The sequence below is a fragment of the Acinonyx jubatus genome, chromosome B1, assembly GCF_027475565.1.
Source record: "Acinonyx jubatus isolate Ajub_Pintada_27869175 chromosome B1, VMU_Ajub_asm_v1.0, whole genome shotgun sequence".
NCBI classification, from domain to species: Eukaryota; Metazoa; Chordata; class Mammalia; order Carnivora; family Felidae; genus Acinonyx; species Acinonyx jubatus.
In genome coordinates this window covers 31,040,686-31,060,000 of record NC_069382.1, presented here as the reverse complement: position 1 = coordinate 31,060,000, position 19,315 = coordinate 31,040,686, and the positions used below count along the sequence as shown (strand labels likewise).

Sequence of the window (19,315 nt, the reverse complement as noted above, 5' to 3'; positions counted from 1 at the left end):
ACGGTCCTGCGGGTTGGCGCAGCGTCGGGCAGGGCTGACTCAGCCTTCGCAGATGATACAGCCCCGCGACTGACGGTGACGAGGGCAACAACAGCTACTATTCATTGCATAATTAGCAAGTTCTTTACTGTATTTTTCATGGCGTTTTAACAACCTATTTATTACAGGTGAGAAAACAAGTTCGGGCGGTTGCGAGGAGCTCGGGCACTGGAGTCACTGAAACAAGGCAGGGGCGCTGTCCCAGAGATTCCTGCCCCACAGAGCGACGTCTGCCCGTTCTGGTCTCGGCGGGCCGACTTCCAGGCCGGGCTGCTGCCAGCGCCTTCCCGCCTCCCTGCGGTTCGCGGGGACGTCAGCTGGCAAGGGGGCTGCCGCTCCCGCGCCCTCCCCTCCCGCGGCCCCCCGCCCCCAGTGTCTGGCTGGTGCAGGGGCACCGAGCTCTGCTCCGCGGCGCGCGAGGCGTGCGGTCAAGGGCGTAGAGCCGGGAAGCGGTGACTTCTCCCAGGATGCTTCTCCCAGGAGATCGTCCTTCCAGAACGATCGCGGTTGGCTGGCCCCCGCAGGTGGAGCTGGCTTCTTAGACTTCAAGCCTGCGTGTTTGCCTGCAGAGTTCTTCTCCGAGACTCAGGATCTCAGGCACGGGAGCGGCACACGGAGGTCCCCACGGTCTGGATAGGGGCCCACCTGATGTCTGTTCCTCCAGAGAGGGGCTCTTTGATGTCAACCCTTAACTTTAACCCCTTCCCTGCACAAGCCAGCACATTTTTTTTTTCTTCTGTGCCTAAGATCTCTGTGGGCAGGGCCGAATCCTCTCTGTCCTTTTAACCCTCGCCCACGCTCCATTGTAATTAATACAATGATTGGGTCCACAGCACTAATAATTAAGGCAACTGCCTTTTTGAAACACTTTCACAGCACCTCATTTGTGCTCCGAACAACCTTGTCAGGCAGATATTGTTGTTATTCCCATTCTATAGATGAGGAAATGTGAAGCCTGAGTCACATACCTGGAATGAGGCAGAACCAGGTCTGGAGCTCCAGGTCCTCTCCTTCCAAGCCCCTGCCCTCAGCAAGAGATGCGTTTCCTCTGCCGCGAGTCTCTGGGGGGAAAAAAAAATCTTTCTTCTTAGAAGCCCGGTGTCCAAAGTATCTTAGCAGTTCCTTTAAAAAGTAGCAAGATTCTGTACTTGCCAAGTATTTAAACAACTTCACACCCATGAACCAGTGTAAGGCTATAGAATTTCAGTACGACTCACAGAGCAGGTATTGTGTCTCCTGTTTCACCAAGGGGGCAACAGACGGCCTCATCCCTGCCCGTGGATCCCATCAGGATCCCTAGGCCAGGAGGGTGATGGAGAGCCCAGCTGGGGAGGTCCCAGACCTACACTACAGTGCAGTATTTGCAGCCAAGGGGTCATTATAAAAGGTAGGGGATACAGACTTCAGAGGCAGGCACAGAGAGCCAAATAGGGCAAGACAGCTGAGCCAAAAATGCCAAGCCAAGCACAATGAAATGATGGGGAGTCATATATGTATATACATGGAGTCAGAGGCCACGAGTTCAGGAATTAGGCTCCAGGCGGGCGAGATTGGGTGTTCCCAAAGTCAGGCCAGTGTGGCTCCCACCATCTCCCCCATGGTCTTGGTGTCTTGGGCCACAGGAGCAGAATTACGAGGTTCGCCATAGAAAGCAATGCATAGAGCAGGGGGCGGGGGGGGGGGAGGTGGGGAGTCTAGAGTGAGTCAGGAATCCAAAGGAGCAGGCAAACAGAAAACCCAGATGTGACGGCAAACCCAAATGGGGAAACCGGTTCACATCCTCACGGGGCGAGGCTGTGGCAACCTGAGTGTGGATCGAAGGGTTCCCCAGCTGATGCAAAAGGAACACTAAACTCACACAACAAAGAGGTCTCAGCGCCAACAAAAGAGCTCTCATCCCTTCACAGTCCCCCAAACTGCTTTCTCTCCTAGACCCCAAGTTGCAGGGTGACTGAGGCGGTTTTGAAGGAGGCTGTCATCAGAATGCCCATGTTCCGATTGGTCCCCAACACTCCATATTTAGGAGTGTTCTCCAGATTGCACAATTCTCCAGATTGTGTATTGCCACTACAGACACGAAGGGCCTTTGAACTACCTGTAGACTTTCAGGCTGAAAGTGCTCCCAGTCAAGCCCACCTCTCTGGTAAGGCCAAGCCCCCTCCCGGAGCTCAGATGCACCTGAAGTTGGGTGCAGAGATCTCAAAGCAGGATCAGGCATTTTCATACTTTTTTTTAAATATATAACGGCCATTATTTTTTCTTAAGTAAATGATATTATAGAGAAAGGAATGCCAAGCAGAGGGGGGAAATGCATCCACACTGTCAACACTCCAGGTTGGACCGGTTTTCATTTGTCCAGGTTTCTTTTCTCCTCATTGAAAGGGCATATGCCATTTTCTAAGCAGCTGAAATCATAGTAGTGTATCAGGTATGGTTTTTATCCCTTCAAATTAAGTCACAAGCACTTTTTTGGGTTGTGATGGAGACTTTCAAAATGGCGGCTGGCTCCATCCCTCTAACGGGAGGTGATAGCGTATCATTTACCAAGCACCTCTCTACCAGGGCTCTTTCAGGTTGCCTCAGCTTTTCACGATCGCACCTAACGTTATGACGGACAGGCTAGTACAGTCCTCAGAGTGCAGACGCCTGATGGAAGTTTGAAGAACAGGTGGTGGCAATTTTTCAGGCAACTCTCTGTATGACATGACACGCCACGGGGAGTGGGGCTTGTTCTGGCTTCCCGGGGGGGATGGGAGGGGGGAGAAGATGGGGAGACAAAAAGGGAAGAGGTGGTGTTTGTTCGACAGCTGGCCAGAGGCACTGGGCCTGGTCTTTTCCAGAGACGGGGCGAACAGGCAGGAACAGAAAGCGCCTCTTGGGTGAAAGCTTTATGAGACTTGGGGCAAAGCCCCGTCCCTTCCTGGTTCAGGTAGGAAAAACACAGCGACTGTAAGTCAGAGATGCGAGGATATCAGCAGAGCTTGGTGTGCCCTGGAAAACGGCCCTGATGATGCAGCCTTTTCCTGTGGGTGAAGCAGCCGGGGCAGAAGCAGTGTCACCCGCTCATGGCTCACAGGCTGAGAACTTCCGCGAGCAGGATGGAGGAGAACGGAAGTGGGTCTGGTCCTTGGCACGTGTGAGACGCTTGCAGGGGACTCTACGAGCCGAGTGCCGGGCTCTGAGGCCGGGGCTTGTGGTCATCCAGTCATGCATGGGGCCAGGAATCCAAGGACTACAGACATCAACGCTAATGGACTCACGTCCAACCGCAGGCTGGGAGGAGTCAGGGGGTTAGACGTTACTTCTGTTGGATGATTTCCCTAGGAGAGCTTCCTAGAAGCAGGATTAGTGGGTAAAAAAGCAACCAAAGCTTTCTTCCCCCGTGGGAGTCCCAGAGCTCGTTCTCAGGCCCAGCTGCCATGTTGTTTTCCGCCCTGCCCCGGACCCAGGGGCTCAACCACTTTGTACTTTCTCTTTAGGGCCACCCCCCTCTCTGCCCCTAGGTTGACCCCCATCTAAGGGAGCTGAAATCGTAGCGGTGTATAAGGTATTCTTTGTATCCCTTAAAATCAAGTCATAAGCACTTTTTTACATTGTCATGGGGTCTTCAAAATGGTGACTGGCTGCACCTCCTACCGGCCCCCTCCTTTCTCACTGCCTCTGCAGACAGACACGTGGGTCCATTCCATCCTCAAGCATGGCTTACAAGAACACAGTAACAGAATTACGGAGACGTGTAAAACAGGGGGAAAAAGTGCAAAAACTTCAGGAGTCCTACCAAGTTTTCTGAGCTATAAATCCTTACTTATAATCCCTGGTTCTCTGTCGAAATAATTACCAGATGCTCACTTAAGACACCAGACCTTCTTCATCTGGGGACCACACTGAACATTCAGGGGTCTAGGCCAGCCAGGGCCTGGTCAGGAAAATAAAACCATACCAGCTGTTTTAACAGAGAGAATGTAATGTGAGGAACTGACGAATCGGGTATCGGAGGGAGCACGGCCCTGCGGACTTGTGGCCCCCCAGAACTGTGAGGGAATGAATCTCTGTGGTTTGAAGCCACTCGGCTGTTGGCGCATTTTTTGGTAGGCAAGAGGAGGGTGTCCGCGGGCGGTATCCCCGAGGGGAGACCCTGAGGCTGATTCTGAGAGTCTGGAAACAACTGGAAGCTGGAACGACCGCTGCTGGAGTCACCTGCTTCTGCTGGGTAGGAACGCTGTTGTTGGATGACGCTGACAGAGGCAAGGAGCAAACCCGAGCCACATTCTCCCACCTCCGGCCTTCCAGTCTCCCTGTCGGTTGCTCCTTGGCCAATGCCCGTGTAGCAGGGGGCCGGCTGTCAGGGCGAAACCTGGTGTGCTGAGCTCCAGCATCACCGACCTCACTCTGGCAGGTGGATGAGGAACTGAGAGACGAGAGCTTAATAACCAGCGTGGGGCATGTAAGCTTGGGCGGAAAAAAACAGTCACATCTTTATTGTCATTGTTCTCTCTCTGAGATCCGGTATGTCCTTCCCTTATGAACGTGGGCCAGAAATAAATGGATAAAACCAGAGCAGTATGAGCAGTATCTGTAATTCTCTCACCAGTGTTTTCATTGCACATTAGAGTTGCTGCAGATATTTCAAAATACCATTTAGGCTTATCATCACTACTTTAAAATTATAGGTGTTAGGCTCACTGCTAGACCTAGTAATTTCGTGTGCTAATAAAGAAGCACATACATTACCGACATGATTTTGTTTTCTGGGTTGGTTTTTTTTTTTTTAATGTTTTTATTTAGTTTTGAAGGAGAGAGAGAGAGAGAGAGAGAGAGAGACAGAGCATGAGCGGGGGAGGGGCAGAGAGAGAGGGAGACACAGAATTCAAAGCAGGCTCCAGGCTCTAAGCTGCCAGCACGGAGCCCGACACGGGGCTCGGGCCCACAAACTGTGAGATCATGACCTGAGCCGGAGCTGGACGCTCAACCGACTGAGCCACCCAGGCGCCCCTCAAATTCCTCATCGGCCACATTTCCAGAGCAGCCCCACTATTGTTCTGCATCAGGGACTGTCTACCCGGAGCTGAGCTGTCAAGGGATGGGGGTTGTGGGAAGCCACCAAGGAAATCCACAGGGCAGTGACGATTCCTCAGTTGGGTTCTGAGGCTGTGACGTTTTTCTAACACCTGAGCTCGCATGCACCTCATTTGATCACCCAGAGCCTATTTAGGGGACAGCTAAACTGTCTAGCTAGACTAGCCAGGCGCCCCTAAGTGAGTTTAATTAACCACCCTGTGCTTCAGATGCCTCGTTCATACAATGTAAGTGATGGAGGCGTGCACCTCACTGGGGTTGCTGGGAGGATTAAGTGAACAAACCAATGGAGAGCACTTAGACTAGAGCCTGGCGTCAAGCAAGTACTTTATAAACGGTAGCTTGAAAATATGCCTGTCGTTTACCCACATCTCTCCAGGTGCCCTGGAGAGTACAAGTCGTGGTCTCTGTCTTCTAGGAATATGGTATTAAAATTGTGCTTCTCGGGGCCTTGGAGGTTGCCGTGATGTATATCCGCGATGACTGAGAAGGGTGAGGGGTGGGGGATGGGGAGCAGGTACCCTTTAGCTCCTACCCCACTCAAGAGTCTTTACTTTATCTAATGTATACGTTGAGTTTTCAGATAAGATTTCATTTGAGGAAAACGTCCTAAGACAGCCTACAAAGAATTGGAAAACCACTGGTGTTGGAAACAAGCAAAACCAAGGAAAGGTACTCAGGAAGCTAGTAAGAGTCCTACGTGACTGAATGGGATTAGGTTTTGTGTCGGTCAGGGTCGTGGAAGGAACCAAGTGGCACACACTCAAATTCATTGTTAGACAAGAGCCTCATGAAGGGACTACTGGTATAGGTAGAGTTTGGGGAGCCATTACCACTCCTAGGCCTAGTAGATGCTGCTTTGAGGCCAATAGGCTTGAGCAATGGAAACTTGACAAAAGGTCCCACAGTGACCACCAGGCTGAATGCAAACAGGCTCATTAAATGACTCACCTCGAAATAGCCATAGGCCCTAACTAACCAATGGGATACTTACAACCAGGCACAGTTACCATAAAAGGGAAAATTCCATACTTCCTCACTCCACCCTATAAATATAGCCCCTCACCACCGCCCAGTAGCAGACAGTCTCTCCTTTGTTGCCCTGCCCACTACTCCCTTGCACTGGATTCAATACGTTTCTATCTCCTTTGTTCTGCCTTGGGTGAATTCTTTCATCACCCGCACCACCGACCCCCATCCAGTCAGAGCACAACACAGGCCTGAAGAGGGGAGGGAAAGGAGGGTCTGGTTTCCAGAAAGGATGGACACATAGAGAGTGTGCCTGACAGTAGCTGAAGTGTTTGTAGAGGGAGGCAGCCAATCTGTGGGAACCTGTTAGAGATGGAGCCAGGACAATGGATATTCTGACCATACTCTCCTTCCTGCCCTTCCAACCCTCAGGGCCCTCCTGATGGCCAAACCCAACAGGACGCCAGAGGGCAGTGGGCGTCCTTGGATATACTGACACAGCCCCAGTGCTGTGCCGGTAAATAAATATTTAACAACAAGCCTGAGATAGGTGTGTATATGCCTGTTTGCAGTGTTTGCCGATTTCCAAGGTGTAAATATTCCTATTATGGTCACCAAGCATGGAGTTAGGAAGAGATGCGCATAATCAGCTCTTGCAGGCTTCAGCCCACCATTGATGCAGACCATATGGGTCAGGATCCCAGGACAAGGAGCAGGTTGGGAAAGGATGGAGAGTGGATCTGGAAAGGCAAACAAAAGACGTCCGGTGCTGGTGTTGCTGTCCACACTGCAACTGCCGATATCAGACCAAGGGTTCGTACGTCTGGAGCAAGGGCCTTGGCGCCTTCCTCTTCACCATCAACACAACTGCCATATGCGAGGCTAATAAAGAATGGTTAAAGCCAATAAGCATCTAGCAGGTGAGAGAGGGAATGAGACAGAGAATGAAAGAAGAGAGGGAAAGGGAGGTGTTAATTCCATTCTAGACTGGGACGTGTCCTCCTTCCTCACAGATAACTATGTTGCTGGTAAAGACAGAAGGCAGAGGTGGGAATTGTACTCCTCCAACTTCATTTAACTTCATCTGATAGCTCAACAGCATCCTGTGGCCAGCTAGGCATGCGTCCTGTGGAGGAAGGAAGAGTGACTTACTAGAAACGGGAGTCCCCGGGGTGGGGCCAGGACTTATGTGCAGGAACTCAACGTCTTAGAGGTCACGGTATCACCCTGTTAGCCGCTGGCAGGGCGTTGCCGCGGAGCCATTACGGACTATTCTGAGTCTGTGTGGGCCTATCTTGCTGAGCCATTGCTGAAGGGAGTGACATTCTGTGATGCTTAGGGTCCTAGTACTCTTCTTCTGTATATGGCAGGCACGGCCCCAGTCCTCAGTAACGGTGTGAAACAGGAGCTCCACAACCGCCCCACTTACCCACCAGACCTACCGCAAACAGTCTGTCCCACCGCCACGGAAAAGGAGACTGATGAGGCAGGGAAAATGAAAAGCGAAAAATCCAATTAAAAAAAAAATTAAATGCATTAGCATCAGAAAAGAACAGGTGCAAAACTGCAAGAAAACATAATCCAAATATAAAGAGTTTTAAGTTTGCCCAACTCTTCTACCATATAAAAGTTTTTATAATATAAAAGCATGATAATATAAAACTCTACGATAAAATAAAAACTAGCATATATGAGCTACACAAGAGAGACCTGCCATACAGGCAATTGTCTTGTCTCTGAAGGAGAATCGGGAACCAAGGAAACAAAAACAAAATTGTAGAAATTATACAGTAAAAGAGTTCTTTCTTTCCTTTAAAAAAAAACTGCATGGTAGAGTGACTAAAAGCTCAGACTCTACAGTGAAGTAGACTTAAGTTCCTTTCTCAACTCTGTTGCTGATCTTCTATGAACCCTTGAACCTCAATTTCATCATCTGTAAATTGGGAGGGATAATAGCTGTCACCCCTGGTGTTGTCACAGGGTAATACACAGAGAGCACTTAGTCCTGCATCTGGCAGAAGTTTCGTCATTTCAAAGGGACTCACTGAGTACCAAGCAGAGTTAATGACAAGAAACCAACCCATAGATACACGTGATAGTGTCTGTAAATATCAAGATTACAGGAAAACAACCTTAAGAGCATTTGGGGGGGAGGGAATGGTAACCTAAAAAGGAACAAAACCCACCTAACTTCAATCGTCTCCCATAAAACCATATTAAATGCCAAAAGGAGATATGTCAACTATTAGAGTTTTGAGGGATTAAGGTAGCTAGCTAATCAGGATTACGGACTCAGTCAAGTCCTGTATAAAAACAACAAAGAAGCAGCCTCAGCTGTTCAAAGACTCTGAAGGCATAGCTTCCATGTCTTTCCTAAGACAAGTTCCAGAAGGCTTTTTACAGAAACCAAGACATACGGCAAAGAAAAATTCAACAAAGGCTAGTTCATGTTGTAAAAGGATGAGCATCAAGATCTGTTACATGTTGAATGAAGCCTAAATAATTATTGGAAATATGATTACAAGATAGAATGCAAATGTCAAGAAAAATTAATTATAACCTCAGTGTAATTTCAGATTCTACCGACTGAGATAGGAGTAAAAATAAATGGAAGCAAAAACAGGGTAAGATTTTCATCTTACTAAGGAATTTATAAGTACTGTTTCATTCTTATCATTGCTGACAATAGAACTGTGGGACAAGGATATTTTTAGAAATATAAAAAGTAGGAACTAGTACAACTTTAAATGTATCTTTTTTTAAAACATTTATTTATTGTCGAGAGACAGAGCGTGAGCAGGGAAGGGGCAGAGAGAGGGGGAGACACAGAATCCGAAGCAGGTTCCAGGCTCTGAGCTGTCAGCACAGAGCCCGACACGGGGCTCGAACTCACGAACCATGAGATCATGACCTGAGCTGAAGTTGGCCGCTTAACTGACTAAGCCACCCAGAAATAGTACACTTTTAAAAGACCGTTTGTGGGGGGCCTAGGTGGCTCTGTCGGTTAAGTGGCCAACTCTCGATTTTGGCTCAGGTCATGATCTCACGTTTTATGAGTTTGCGTCCTGCATCAGGCTCTACGCTGACATCATGGAACCTGCTTGGGCTTCTCTCTCGCTCCCTTTCTCTCTGTCCCTCCCCTGGTTGCATGTGCATGCTCTTTCTGTCCCTCAAAATAAATAAATAAACTTAAAAAAAGTAAAATAAAACGCCATTTGTATTAAGGTAGGCAAACTGCTAAAGCACAGAGTCCCACAATATCAGTGATGTATCACAGTAAACCTTATTTCTTGCTCACGGCATAATCCATGTGTTAGGGAGAAGGTGGGGAAGAGTTCACAAGGCCCATCTAGGTGTAAGGAAAGCAAGACATGTTGCTAAGCTATATGCTTATGATGAAGAGGAGGACTTGGATTCTGATGAATACCAGCAGTCCAATCATCCAATATCTGTGCTTCCTTCTTCCCTTAGAGAGAGGGCACACCTCTTCCCGTGTCAAAACTGTATGAGTCAGGCTTCGGCCAAGAAAACAAACACTAGGCTAGTATTTCAAACAAAGAAGACGACGCAGAACTGGTGCTCACAGAATTGTTGGGAGATTTGAGGAAGCAGAGGTCAGGAACATTGCGGTGGGCTGTCGGGGAATGATGATTTCTTCATGATCTCGGCCCACTGAAGCATCAAAGCAGGCACCATGGAAGATCTCACCGTGAAGCTGCTCCAGGCTCCGTGTCACCCAGAATCCAGGATGCCCACGTGACTGTCGGCTGCTGGTGGTGGAGGAAGAGATGTCTTCTCCCTGTCTTCTATCTTCCTAATCCCACGTGACTACTTTTCGCCAGTAGAATCTAAACTGGAGCCCTGATGGCAAGTGATTCTGGGAAATAAGCACTCAGAGCTGATGGCAGACCTTCTAAATCACTGAGGGAAAACCCATAGAAAACAGTCGATTCTCATTATCTGCGGTCTTTATGTATTTCAAGTCATCAAAAAACACTGAAATAGAAAATACCGAGCCATTGCTCCTAGGGAAAATATAGGGTTAGGTTCCTGCGAGCTTCTGCTCACATCTCATCAATGGATCAACACAAAACCTTACTTTATTCATTTCTGTTTAAAGAGACCTTTTAAATATATATTGTTGATTCATGAACATCGAACTCACAGTCACTAGCACTGTAACCTGAACAAAGCTTATCTGACACAGTATTTTCTCAGTGAGGCACATCGTACCTTCCTGTACTCAGGAACACCAGAGAGCACTCACTATGCTTGGGAGTCATTCCGACAGTGAAATCTCCACCAAAAGGCCCAACAATGTCAAACCATGACACTATATAGACCACACAAAGACCCTTGTATGTACGTCAGACCACTCAAGTTTTTCACTGTGCTGTGCGTGTCTGCATATGACTGCAAAAATCCCATGCATGTGGACTTGGAGGTTACAAATCAATGTAGTTAGTAGATGAGTTTGCAAATGCGAAATGCACAGGTAATGAGGGTCAACTGTACATATAACAGAGCAGAAAGAAAGCAAAGCACTAAAATGGAAAACAAAAAGTAAAATACACATTTAAAATGATCAATGTTGGGGCGCCTGGGTGGCTCAGCTGGTTGAGCATCTGACTTCGGCTCAGGTCATGATCTCACCGTTTGTGGGTTCGAGCCCCACGTCGGGCTCTGTGCTGACAGCTCGGAGCCTGGAGCCTGGTTCAGATTCTGTGTGTCCCTCTCTCTGCCCTTCCGCCCACTCACTCTCTGTCTGTTTGTCTCTCTCAAAAATAAACATTAATAATAATAATAAATAAATAAAATGATCAATGTTATCAAAGACAAATGAAAATCACTAGGCAAACATTCATAGCACACGAGGTGGTGCTGGTCGGCCGTGAAATTGTAAGAACAGATTCGAATTCTGGGAAACTATAAATGGCTACCAACTTTCTTGAGGGAAATTTGACAGTAAATATTATGGCCTTAAAAATATTCAGACTCTGACCTAGCCTTACAAATCTACAAAATTTAGCTTCATAGGTGTACATGGACACCAAGATTTCATTTACAACAATATTTATCTCAACAAAATTTATAATAGCAAAAGAGAAAGTATAAATAACCTACATGTCTTACGACAGAAGACTGGTTAACTAAATTATAGCACCCCTATAAAACAAAATACTATGCAGCCTTTAATTGTAATGTTACAGAATGATATTAAATGCATGGGAAGATGCATTTAATATGCTCATCATAAAAGGCTATGCCCACAAAAACATTAGAAACTAGTATATAGTGTTTGTTTCCATTTCTGCATATAAAAAGGAAAAAGGAGAAACATAACTTTTTTTTTCCAACGTTTATTTATTTTTGGGACAGAGAGAGACAGAGCATGAACAGGGGAGGGGCAGAGAGAGAGGGAGACACAGAATCGGAAACAGGCTCCAGGCTCTGAGCCATCAGCCCAGAGCCTGACGCGGGGCTCGAACTCACGGACCGCGAGATCATGACCTGGCTGAAGTCGGACGCTTAACCGACTGCGCCACCCAGGCGCCCCGAAACATAATTATTTTAAAATTGTGAAAATATGTAATTTAAAGGTAAATTTCTTAACAAAACTCTTAGCAAATTTGGATGTAAATAAGTATATTTAAAGAATTAAATATTCTAAAGCCAATATTATCACTTGACACGAAATTGACTATAAGGAAAAAGACAAAGATACCACAATTTTTTAATTTTCTTTCTTTTGAGAGAGAGACAGCACAGACCCACACGAATGCATGCACACAGGTAGGGGAAGGGCAGAGAGAGGGGGAGAGAGAATCCCAAGCAGGCTCTGTGCTGTCTGCTCATAGTCCAATGTGGGGCTCAAACTCAGGAACCATGAGCTGAAACCAAGAGTCAGACGCCTAACTGACTCAGCCACCCAGGTGCCCCAAAGACACTGTTATGTAAGTTCTCAACGATAAACAGAACTAAGAATCGCTGAAAGAAGAAAAATATCAGAGCTTACACATGATTTATTTATGCACCTAGAAAACCCAGGCAAATCAATGTCTTTTAGAAATAATTGGAGTCGAGTGAGATCTGTAGAAGCAAAACCAATGAGCACATGAAAAGATACTCAGCATCGTTGGTCATTACAAAGTCTGACCATGCTGAGTACTGGCAAAGGATATGGACGAACTGGAACTTCGCTGCTGTTTGGAATATAAAACGAATGATCATTTTGAAAAGAGTTTGGAAAACAGTTTGCTAAAAAAAAAAAAAAAAAAAAAAAGGTAAACACATACCTCCCGTATGACCCAGCCACTCCACTTGTAAACATTTACCCAAGAGAAAAGAAATCGTATGTCCACACAAAGACTTCTTGTACACAGATGTTCACAGCAGCTTTATTTATAATTGGTCCAAACTGGAAACAAGCAAAGGTCCATCGGCTGGTAAGTGGATAAATAGATTGCGGTCTATCCAGATGATAGAACGCTACACAGCAATGAGAAGAAACGAATTATTGATACACAAAACAATGTGGATGAATTTCCACATAATTATGTGAGAAGACAAGCAAAAAGGTATGCGTAGTCTATGATTCCATTAATAAGAAATACTCAAAAATGTAAATTAATCTATAATGCCAGAAAGCAGATGAGCGAGTGGTTATCTTGGGCCAGGAGCTGGCACCGGGGAGGCATGGCTGACGAAGGGACATAAGGAAGCTTCTGGGTGTGATGATGTTTTTATAAATGAATACATATGTCAAAACTCATCTAAGTATACACTTCAAATATGTGTTTATTGTATGTCAATTATGCCTTAAGAAAGCTGAAAAAACATAATAAGTAAACAGTGGAATCCATGCGCATTGTTTTTACATACCAGGAATAACCAGCTAGAAAATACTACGGGAAAAGTTCTTCATCAACATTCCAACACAAAATACAAAATAACCTGTAATAAATTTAACACGCAGTGCGGTGGGCACGTAGGAAAAAAAAAAAAAGATGTGTAAGTCTTTGTGATGATTTGAATCTTTGAAAATCTTTGGAAAAAAAGATTTGAACACATGAGAAGCCACAGTCTCTTCCCATTTTGTTGAGGTGGACGCTGTGCTCATGTGCCATCCGGATCTCCCACCTCGGAACCCAGACACTCATTCTTTTAGCTGCAGAGAGTGTTGGCTGCTGATGACTCCTACCTGCTTGTTCCCGGGGAAACTCCCTTCTCTGAAGACAGCCACCTTCTCTCCCGGGGTTGTTCTCAGGTGACGAGTCCGTGGGCGGGGGAGGGAGTTTTACAAAGGCCTGGTCCCCTTGCCTCAATTGGGGACAACTAGGATGTTCCATCCTAGTCCCAGAACTCCCCTGGGGTCAGCTGAGGCCCTTTCCATGACACCATTACGGTTCAACCACTTGTCCTGCCTGCTCCCACCTCCTTCATGCCCATGGAGGTTTTGATCCCAAGGGTACTTCTTAATAAACCTACTACATGGGAAACTTCCTCTTAGAGTCCGTTCCCCAGGGAACTTGACCTACAACAAAAGGTGAGGGTATCAGTTAGAGCCAAATTAAAGTATGATTGACCTAGGGCACCTGGGTGGTTCAGTTGGTTGAGTGTCCGACTCTTGATTTCAGCTCAGGTCATGACCTCACAATTTTTGAGTTCGAGCCCGGCATCAGGCTCTGTGCTGACATCCGGGAACCTGCTTGGGATTCTGTCTCCTTCTCTCTGCCCCTCCCCCACTCACTCTCTATCTCTCTCTCAAAATTAAAAAAAAAAAAAAAAATTGTAGGGGCACCTGGGTGGCTCTGTCCGTTGAACGTCCGTCTTTGGCTCAGGTCATGATCTCACGGCTCGTGAGTTCGAGCCCCGCGTCGGGCTCTGTGCTGACAGCTCGGAGCCTAGAGCCTGCTTCGGATTCTGTGCCTCCCTCTCTCTCTGCCCCAACCCACTTGCATTCTGTCTCCGTCTCTCTCAAAAATAAATAAACATTAAAAAAAATTATTTTTAATTTTTTTTGGAAACTTAAAAAAATAATAAAATAAAGTACAGCTGACCCTTGAACAACTCAGGGGTTAGGGGAACTGACTCCCCCACACAATCAAAAAGCCCTACATAACTTTTGACTTCTCCAAAATCTAACTACTAGTAGCCTCCTGTTGACTGATGCCTTACTGATAACATAAACAGTCAATTAACACGTATTTGTATGTTACATGTTTTATATACCGTATTCTTACAACAAAGGGAGGCAGAGAAAAAGAAAATGTTATTAAGGAAATCATAAGGAAGAGACATTACATTTACAGGACTGCATTGTAAAAAAATCCTTGTATAGGCAGTGTGCTTGATGGTCCCCCAGATCTGTCTTTTGCGTCAAAAGTGCTTGGACAGAACAGACCCAGGGACACCCCCCATCCTCTGCCTCCGGGACCAGCCCACACCACCTTTCGAGCTTAGCTCCTTATTGCCGATCCACCACGAGCTCCCAGGTTCATCAGAATTGCTCCATCAACGTGGAGGTTGCCATCAACCACCGGGGCAATATGCATCTGCAGGCCTTCGACACCTACCTCTCTCTGGGTTTCTATTTTGACCATGAAGATCTGGCCCTGGAGGGCATGGACCACTTCTTCCCAGAATTGGCTGAGGGGTAATACAAGGACACCCAGTATCTCTGGAAGACGCAAAACCAGCCCAGGGCTGTGCCCATTTCTAGGACATTCAGAAGCCGTTCCAAGGTGAGTGGGGTAATGCCTGGACGCCATGGAAGCTGCGTGGTCCCGGAGAAGAATCTGAAGCAGGCCCTTTTGGATCCGTGTGCTCGGATTCTGCCCACTCAGACCCTCATCTCTGCAGCTTCCTGGAGAACCACTTCCTGGGCGAGGAGGTGAAACTCATCGAGAAGATGGCGACCACCTGGCTAATGCCTCAGGCTGGCCCCCAGGTTGGGCTGGACGAGCATCTCTTCGAAAGGCTCACCCTCCAGCACACTTAGGAGCCTCAGAAGCCCAGCAGTCTTTGAGGGACCTCTCCAGCATCCCCCTGGTGCCAGGGCCACTGCTTGAGCCTCTCCCTGAAGCCACTAGGCAGCTTCTGAACCACCCTGGAGGCCTCTCCCAAGCCATGGATCCAATGGAAACAACAAAGCTTTTCACAAGGAAAAAAAAAAAAATCCACACGTAATCCACTCTGTGCCATTCAAACCTATGTTGTTCAAAGGCCCACTATACTCATTTATTGCAGTTTCTGTTGGAGTAACAGTGAAATAATTTGATTAAGTAAAAATAACTAAGAAACTCTGGAGGGAAGAAAAGAACAACAAAGTTGGACTGAAAATGCCAGAAACTAAATTTTATTCTGGAGCCATAATAATCTAAACACTATGTTAATCACACTTAATAGAAAAAGTCAATGAAACAGAAAACACCGTATGCGACATAAGCAGCATCCAGGATGATATTCTCGTTCTATGATGTTCTTTTTCCTTGATTGTTTGAATCTTGTCGCTTTCCTGAGGGTAATATTAATTTCCTTTTTTGTAGAGGCTGCTCGTTTCCTTACAGGGACACCAAAGTCTGTATTTCTTTTTATTATTATTTTTTTTAATGTTTATTTATTTCTGAGACAGAGAGCGACAGAGCATGAGCAGGGGAGGGGCAGAGAGAGAGGGAGACACAGAATCCGAAGCAGGCTCTAGGCTCCAAGCTGTCAGCACAGAACCCGACGCGAGGCTCAAACTCACAAACTGTTGAGATCATGACCTGAGCTGAAGTCGGTCGCTCAACTGACTGAGCCACCCAGGCGCCCCTTGTTTGCATTTCTTCTCCAGGATAGAAGAGGAAATTCTTGCGCCTTTTTTTTCTTTTCATTTGCCTCTTATTTTTCCATCCACCCCACTCAGAGCGAAACAGTCGCAAAACAGATTGGTTCTTATCTAAGACATAGACTGAAGCACATTGACTGGTGGCATGAGATTACCGTAAACCAAATTCTATGTCTCCTCCACTCTCTGGCCCTTGCATCTCATTTGTGAAGGTGGTTGGACAGGCGAATTGAGTTGGCCGGCTTTCCCCTTCGATCCCACATCTAGATGTGGATGGTTCCAATACTGAGACTCAGAGGAAGAGGAGATAGGCCCTCATCTACATGCTCCAACCCCAGCACTGGTTCCAATAGGAACAATTTTGTCACTGCGGCTTTCTTGGCAACTGCGGTAGAGAGTCAGGAGAGGGTGATTGCCGAGACCAATTTCTAACACTAGGTACTGGGCTACTAGGATCCTAATTACCCTACCTGACTGTGTAAAAGACAGATGCTGTGAAGAGATATTTCCCCCCTCATCGTGAAGCCCAAACTTGCTTGGCTAGCCCAGAGGAGCCACCACGACCAGGCCACTCCCCTCCTCCCATCCCCGTGTTCTAGCCACAATTTGAAGGACGATGTTCTGCCCTCATGAATTTGTATCTAAGCTTCCTCCACCCTCCTCGCCACATCACCTTACTCTTTCCAGACCTACTTCCCCCAGGCAACACTAATTACTCCTGCCCGAAAAATCTTTATTGTCCTTATACATGCCCAAGGCACTTAGTGTCCTCTCAATGTCAGAGTCCCCCACGAGACTGTCAACACCTCCGGGTCAGGCCGATGTGAATGAAGCATTCACCCTTACATCACCAGGCCCATCACACAGAACGTGACACAAGGCAGATACTGGACAGACAGGAGCAATAGTTACTGTGTAGGATGGTTCTAAGAAACAACAGTGGGGAATAAATAAGGTGGTTACTGACATGTGAAGAGCGCTCAATAAAGTTTAATCTCCTTCTTATGCCTTTCCTCCTTACCTCTTGTCCTCGCCCCGCCTCATCCCTTGCCTTTTCTATTCCAGGCTCTCATTTCCTTCCCTTCTCTTTGTGCCTTTGGAAACAGTAACAGGAAGAAGGGGATCCAACTTACAACCTGACCATCTCCGGCTTTGAAGCGCTCCAACCCCCCACCCATGAGTCAGCCAGTGTTCACCTCATTTTTGCTCCACCTTAATTAATAGCTGACCTTTTAGCTCATCTGCCAAGGAAGGGTTGCTAGAAACAAACTGAATGTAGTCACGGGGGTGTGTCATAGAATCTTCCTAATGAGGAACTGAGAGTCTAAGTGCCTCACTTAGCAAGACTTGGGGGAATTCCTAGAGCCAAACCTAACTCTATCCTCAGTAATGTCCTGACTACTAACGTGGTCCTTGAAATCCACATGCTACTTAACATAGTACCAACGGAACGTATAGGGAGTTTCAAATTATTCTGGTGACTCAGAAAAGAAAATTGGCTGCAAACAGAAATCACCAATTCATGAACTTCAGCCAGATGCCCATGTCGGGGTTTCCTTGATGCTCGTGGAAGAATGTAATATTATAGCAGAGCTCTGGAGATTCTACCGTTATAGAGAGACAAGGATGACATTGAAGCCTTAACATGAATAGAAGAAATAATAGAGACGGTTGCTGTTAAAAGTAAACCAGTAGAGCAGGGTACAAAAGAAATTAAGGACGTAGTAAAGGAGAGAAGATACCTCCTCACCGTCCTACCCAGCTCCCTCCTATTTTCTTTTTTTTTTAACTTTTTTTTTTTTTTTTTTTTTTTTTTGAGACAGAGAGAGACAGAGCATGAACGGGGGAGGGGCAGAGAGAGAGGGAGACAGAATCGGAAGCAGGCTCCAGGCTCCGAGCCATCAGCCCAGAGCCCGACGCGGGGCTCGAACTCACGGACCGCGAGATCGTGACCTGGCTGAAGTCGGACGCTTAACCGACTGAGCCAGCCAGGCGCCCCAACTCCCTCCTATTTTCTAAATTAGAAATCAAAATAATAGCAGCAATATAATTCTCTAAGGAATATACTCGAACGTCCATTCTCCGTGTTAGAAAACGGATGCTCAGAGAGATTAAGTAACATGTCTAAAATCATACAGGCAGACATCAGTCACATCAGGCTTCCAGATCAGGTCCAACTCCAAAGCCCATGTCATTGCTAGTCTTTCAAGCTGTCTCCAACAAAACCTACTACACACACGTGAAATTAATCCACCAAGGTAAATGAGGGGTTGCGAACTTTGTTGGTCATCTTCTGGCAGAGAAATCTTTTAGAACATCCAAAACTATCCAGAAATCATCGCTCTGCCCTCACAGGTAAAAGAGTGAACAAACTAAAAATCAACAAGCCTTCTTAGATCCATCAGAGATGTGAGGTCACAGGGCAAAGTGCTTCTCCCAAGCAGTTGCAGTGTGGTTCTGGGGTCAGGAGCCACAGTTTCCTTAGCAGGCTAATCTGTGGTGTGGTCTGGGGTGTCACTTCTAGAAGTTCGGCTTCCATCTATTTTCTCCAGAATGCCCCAAAATTCAGTTAAGCCACCTAGATCCTTTAATACATATGGGTTCTTTTTCCCTTTTTTAAGTGGTTATTTATTTATTTATCTTGACAGAGAGAGAGAGAGAGACAATGCAAGCAGGGGAGAGGCAGAGAGAGAGGGAGAGAAAGAATCCCAAGCAAGTTCTGCACTGACAACACAGAGCCTCATGCAGGGCTCAATCGCACAAACTGTGAGATCATGACCTGAGCTGAGACCAAGAGTCGGACGCTTACCGACTGAGCCACCCAGGCACCCCTATATGTGTTTTATTTATTAGCAATAACAAAAGTCACTCTAGTTAGTTTGCTAAGAATCAGGGTCAACACAACTTATATTTTAAAATGTTCTTTAGACTTGGGACGCCTGGGTTCCAAGTGTCCAACTTCAGCTCAGGTCATGATCTCACAGTCCATGGGTTCGAGCCCCACGTCGGGCCCTGTGCTGACCGCTCAGAGCCTGGAGTGTGCTTCGGATTCTGTGTCTCCCTCTCTCTCTGTCCCTCCCCCACTCACGCTGTCTCTCTGTCTAGCAAAAAAATGAATAAACGATAAAAAAAATTTAAATGTAGTTGAGGCATATGGAGGCAGATATTAGGAACACAATGGCTAAAAGCGTTAAAAGTAGTTGCCTCAGAGAGGCCATCAAGATAAGAAGAGATGGAAAAGAGCCGCCATTTTCTATTAAACATAGAAAGTGTACTAGTCCTACCAGATCACTGGTAGTGCTAGATCACTTTTTATTTCATTTATACATTGATTTTTTTTTAACTTTTTAAAAAATAAAGTCAAAAAGGCTTAAGGGAACCATTAAAACATCATCATCAACA

General features: G+C 46.6%; 1 long non-coding RNA gene and 1 pseudogene across 1 annotated transcript in view; both read left to right on the top strand.

Moving 5' to 3' along the window:
* LOC128314218 (uncharacterized) overlaps positions 1–908 on the top strand; it is a 1,331-nt gene extending 423 nt beyond the window's left edge. The window contains exon 2 of the long non-coding RNA XR_008295709.1: positions 168–908. This is a non-coding gene — a long non-coding RNA (uncharacterized LOC128314218). The remainder of the gene's footprint in view (positions 1–167) is intronic.
* Positions 909–10,571: 9,663 nt separating this feature from the next.
* On the top strand, positions 10,572–15,401 carry LOC113604698 (ferritin light chain-like; annotated as a pseudogene).
* The last annotated feature ends 3,914 nt before the right edge of the window (positions 15,402–19,315 follow it).